The sequence below is a fragment of the Aegilops tauschii genome, chromosome 2 (genome assembly GCF_002575655.3).
Source record: "Aegilops tauschii subsp. strangulata cultivar AL8/78 chromosome 2, Aet v6.0, whole genome shotgun sequence".
Lineage (NCBI taxonomy): Eukaryota > Viridiplantae > Streptophyta > Magnoliopsida > Poales > Poaceae > Aegilops > Aegilops tauschii.
In genome coordinates this window covers 14,661,367-14,666,373 of record NC_053036.3, presented here as the reverse complement: position 1 = coordinate 14,666,373, position 5,007 = coordinate 14,661,367, and the positions used below count along the sequence as shown (strand labels likewise).

The 5,007-nt window shown below is 45.9% G+C and overlaps 1 long non-coding RNA gene across 1 annotated transcript; it reads right to left on the bottom strand.

The window, feature by feature from the left end:
- Positions 1 to 317: 317 nt before the first annotated feature.
- On the bottom strand, positions 318 to 1,774 carry LOC120974847 (uncharacterized). The gene is made up of 2 exons (XR_012203694.1): positions 1,507 to 1,774; positions 318 to 1,080 (listed from the first exon to the last, which is right to left on the bottom strand). It is a non-coding gene; the product is annotated as an uncharacterized lncRNA (long non-coding RNA).
- Between the last annotated feature and the right edge of the window lie 3,233 nt (positions 1,775 to 5,007).

The window sequence follows — 5,007 nt, the reverse complement described above, 5'->3', positions numbered from 1 at the left end:
AATGTTATTTTTTTTTTTTATGTTTTAGGTGTTCAAACTTTTTTCTATACATTTGGTCAGACTGAAACAGGTTTGACTTAGGACAAAATAAGAATGCACTATGCTATCAAAAGAGAGGCACTCCAACATGCGCCACTATGCCGACACATAATATTCAGGAAGAAAAATATGATGTCCAGCTCAGGTAATCACAGCCTATTGTTAATGATGTCAGAACTCGAGTACTTCATCACAAAAGAAGAATTCTAGAGTTATCATGGCAAAACTAAACTGCGCCCTGGTAATCTAAACAACGCAATAGTTCTAGGACCCAAAGGTTGGACAAATTGACACCCATATACGCTGCAAATCTATTATAGGTGAAACTTGAAAAATACAACATAGTGATACAATCTCCTGGTTCAAATGTAGTTGCACAAAAGACGAAGCCATCATTCAACACATAGCAGCGTTGTTCACATAACCATGAGTGTTTGACATCTACCTAGATAGGGTTTACACTAACAGTGCATAGGCAAGTTAACCCACCCTCAAAGGGCCGGGCTGGAAACAACCGTGCAGCTGCTCTTTACTTGTCAGTTGTCAACGCCACAAATCCAATCACCCGCTGTAGATCGACAAGCCCTGCTGTCGATTCATAAGCACCAGCATGCCTAAACAAAATTACTGCCCACCATAGGATAGGTTGCTTCATTCTGTAGGACTCGAAACCTAACTTGAGCCTTCGAATATTAAGCATCCTCCCAGAAATGTAAAGTTCAGCTGACTCTAACTTCATAGTCCATCTAAACTGTAAGCCTGTGATAGAATGCAGAAGAAGCAATCATCGTCAAGACATGGTCTCTTGCATTCAGCAGAGTCAGCACTTATCCTCAAGATATGATCTCTTGCATTTGTCAGTCGTGCATCCAAAGTGGCAATTTTGCTGACGAGAGACCTGTTCTTAACCCCAATAGAGAAAAAGGCCTTTGTCTCAGTAATATTTGCTTCATCATCAGTAATCAAAGCTTCTTTGAAAGATTGCAACGCTGTGATAAGGATAGAAGTAGGTTCTCCTTTGCCCACATCTTCTGAACCATCCTATCAAAATGAAAAAGTTATGAGTATGCATGACAATTCAAATGTTTATGCTAGGCTATAGATTCTAATGATACAGACCAATCGTTTATCTTATATACACAAGCAAGGGAAGTAAAATGCTTCACAATGGCCATCTAATGGTGGTTACAGGTTATCGTTGAGTCATTTAGTGCACAAAATTTCCAAACACAAATATCAGCAGTACAGAGCTTTATAACCCTGTGCTTAATCTGCACAGCACCTTGTGGTAAAAATGTGAATATACTCAAATGGTGATACCAAATCAGACATGTCATGTATCTGAAACAAAGTGTTGACAATAGATTTAACAAGACTACAACAATCCAGTGCTCTAAGGTAACATAACATCATACAAAGGTAGGAAGAAATCAAATTTACGAGATTCACGCATAAGCATGGGCTCACCTTGCTACGTACCAAACAAGGAGGCCACGGCATTACATAGGGACGGACACAACTATGACTCCGATACGGGCCCTCAAAGAGCTGATGCAGCTCTGCTGTTTCCAGGCATAATGATAAGAACCACTCTGGAGAATTACTACAGTTCTGAAATTCAGCATACTCATGACAGTCAACTGAGAGATACACAAAGCCATCAATGACAGCCACAATTGTTACTTGGGCATGATTTAGCTTTGAGCACTTGATGAACTCAACAATCATGCGCAATTGCCCAATGGGATGGGGAAGAGCAGGTTCAGGCCCGGATGAGCGACCAGTACTGTGGGCTGGCCCAATTGCTGAAATCCCACCTTAACATTATTCCAACAATTTCTATCTTTTTGCTGCTGACCCTTTCTTTTCATATTTTTCTACGGAGTAATTCTTTTGCTACACATATCTATTTTATTTGATCCTCAAAAAATTGTCGTTATTGTTTATCTCCAAGATATTTGTTTTTTATTATTTTTATATGTAACATATAAGATGTTCAACACAAATTTCTTTTTCCACCAAGCTAATCAGTTTTATTCATAAGATATTTGTTTATCGCAACAAAAAAGAATCCACGCGCTTTGATTGATTCTCACTGGCCCTTCTCGTCTCTTCATTAGATACATAATCGCATAAATAACAAACATGCTTTTTTTTTTCTTTTTCTTGTTTCAGCATTTTTATCGGTGGCAGGGGTCTCGCCGCCGGTGGCAATGGTTGGGGGCACATGGCTGATCGAGTGGGTGGGAGCTTTCAGAAATGGCAACTATTTTCGTGAAGAAATGGTGAGCTAGGGGTTGGGGAAGGGTAGGTTCAGGCCCAGAATAGCGACCAGTGCTGTGGGTCTGTGACGCCCTGGTAATTAAGCTACAGTAAACCTTTGTTAATGATGCCAGGTCATTATGATTAAATTTTGCTAAACCCTACGTGTTTCAAAACTTAGTTCAAATACAAATTCAAATGACAAGTCAAATTATAGTTCCAAAAAAAGAAGTAAAAATGTTCAAAGGGTTATAAATATTCACTAACTAATTAGCAAATAGCATCCAACATTATATAAATTATTTAATTGCCCTAAAACAATTAAGACGGTAACCAAAACAGCCTCATTAATCCACTTTCATTTATGCACAATTCAATCAAAACTTTTTGTGACAGTGCCTAAAATGGCTATCCTAATTTAGGCCACGTCTCATACTTAACCAAAAGTCATTTGCTTTTGTAAATAAAAATAAAACTGAAACAAAAAAAACGTAAAAGGAAAACAACTCCCCCCCCCCCCCCCGACTGGGCCTTGGCCCAGTTGGCCGTGTGGCCGAGCGGCCTGTCGGCCCACCCCCGCGCGCCCCTGGCCTACTAGGCCTCCCACCCGAAACCCTAATCACTCTCCACACTCCCCCGATCCCCTTCCCCCGCCCGATCTGGATCACCCCAGATCGTAGCACCCTGACGCCACCCAACCCCTTCGCCGTCAACGACCCCGCGCCCTTCGGCCGCCCATCCCCGACGCCGGCCCGCCACCTCGCCGCCTGGAGCCGTCATCCATCGCCGGATCGCCTCCTCGTCCTCCTCCCCAACGGCCTTCATCGACCCTCGTCGTTCGCGTCGCCGCTCGCCTCCTCCGGCGCCACCTCGTAACTCGGATTAAATAAATTCAGAAAATGATTAAAACTTTAGAAAATCATAGAAAATAATCTGTAACTCGGATTAAAATACTTTGTACATGAAAGTTGCTCAGAACGACGAGACGAATCCGGATACGCAGCCCGTTTGCCCGCCACACATCCTAGCATAGCAAACACGCAACTTTTCCCCTCCGGTTCATCCGTCCGAAAACGCGAAACACCGGGATACTTTCCCGGATGTTTCCCCCCTTCGCCGGTATCGCCTACTACTGCGTTAGGTCACCTCTAGCACCGTATATTGCCATGTTACGCTTTGTGATGCTTTGATTGCTCTGTTATTTATTGTGTTTCCCCTCCGTTACTTCTTTCCGGTAGACCCTGAGACCGATGCCGGTACCCCTGTGATCGACTACATCGACGACGAACCCTTCTTGCCAGAGCAACCAGGCAAGCCTCCCCCCTTGATCACCAGATATCGCCTATTCCTTCTCTATACTGCTTGCATTAGAGTAGCGTAGCATGTTACTGCTTTCGGTTAATCCTATTCTGATGCATAGCCTGTCATTGTTGCTACATGTTGTTACCCTTACCAACAATCCTAAATGCTTAGTATAGGATGCTAGTATTCCATCAGTGGCCCTACACTCTTGTCCGTCTGCCATGCTATACTACTGGGCCGTGATCACTTCGGGAGGTGATCACGGGCATATGCTATATACTTTATACTGTTACATTACTTATGATATTGTTCGGAGATGGGGGCTGAAGGGGCAGGTGGCTCCATCCCGGTAGAGGTGGGCCGGGTTCCCGGCGGCCCCCGACTGTTACTTTGTGGCGGAGCGACAGGGCAGGTTGAGACCACCTAGGAGAGAGGTGGGCCTGGCCCTGGTCGGCATTCGCGGATACTTAACACGCTTAACAAGATCTTGGTATTGGCCACTGGCCTATACGCACTAACCAACTACGCGGGAACAGTTATGGGCACTCGACGTCATGGTATCAGCCGAAGCCTTCGTGACGTCAGCGACTGAGCGGCGCGCGCCGGATTGGACTGGAACGCCTGCTAGGCCAGGTCTGCTTCCGGCCGCCGACGCAACGTGCAGGTGTGCAATGGGCGATGGGCCCAGACCCCTGCGCCATAGGATTTAGACTGGCGTGCTGACCTCTCTGTTGTGCCTAGGCGGGGCTGCGACGTGTTGATCTTCCGAGGCCGGGCATGACCCAGGAAAGTGTGTCCGGCCAAATGGGATCGAGCGTGTTGGGTTATGTGGTGCACCCCTGCAGGGAAGTTTATCTATTCGAATAGCCGTGATCTTCGGTAACAGGACGACTTGGAGTTGTACCTTGACCTTATGACAACTAGAACCGGATACTTAATAAAACACACCCTTCCAAGTGCCAGATATAACCCGGTGATCGCTCTCACACAGGGCGACGAGAGGAGGATCGCCGGGTAGGTTTATGCTATGCGATGCTACTGGGTGAACTTACCATCTACTCTATTCCACATGCTGCAAGATGGAGGTGGCCTGAAGCGTAGTCTTCGACAGGATTAGCTATCCCCCTCTTATTCTGGCATTCCGCAGTTCAGTCCACCGATATGGCCCTTTACACATATACCCATGCATATGTAGTGTAGATCCTTGCTTGCGAGTACTTTGGATGAGTACTCACGGTTGCTTTTCTCCCTCTTTTCCCCCTCTCCATTCTACATGGTTGTCGCAACCAGATGCTGGAGCCCAGGAGCCAGACGCCACCGTCGACGACGACTCCTACTACACCGGAGGTGCCTACTACTACGTGCAGGCCGCTGACGACGACCAGGAGTAGTTTAGGAGGATCC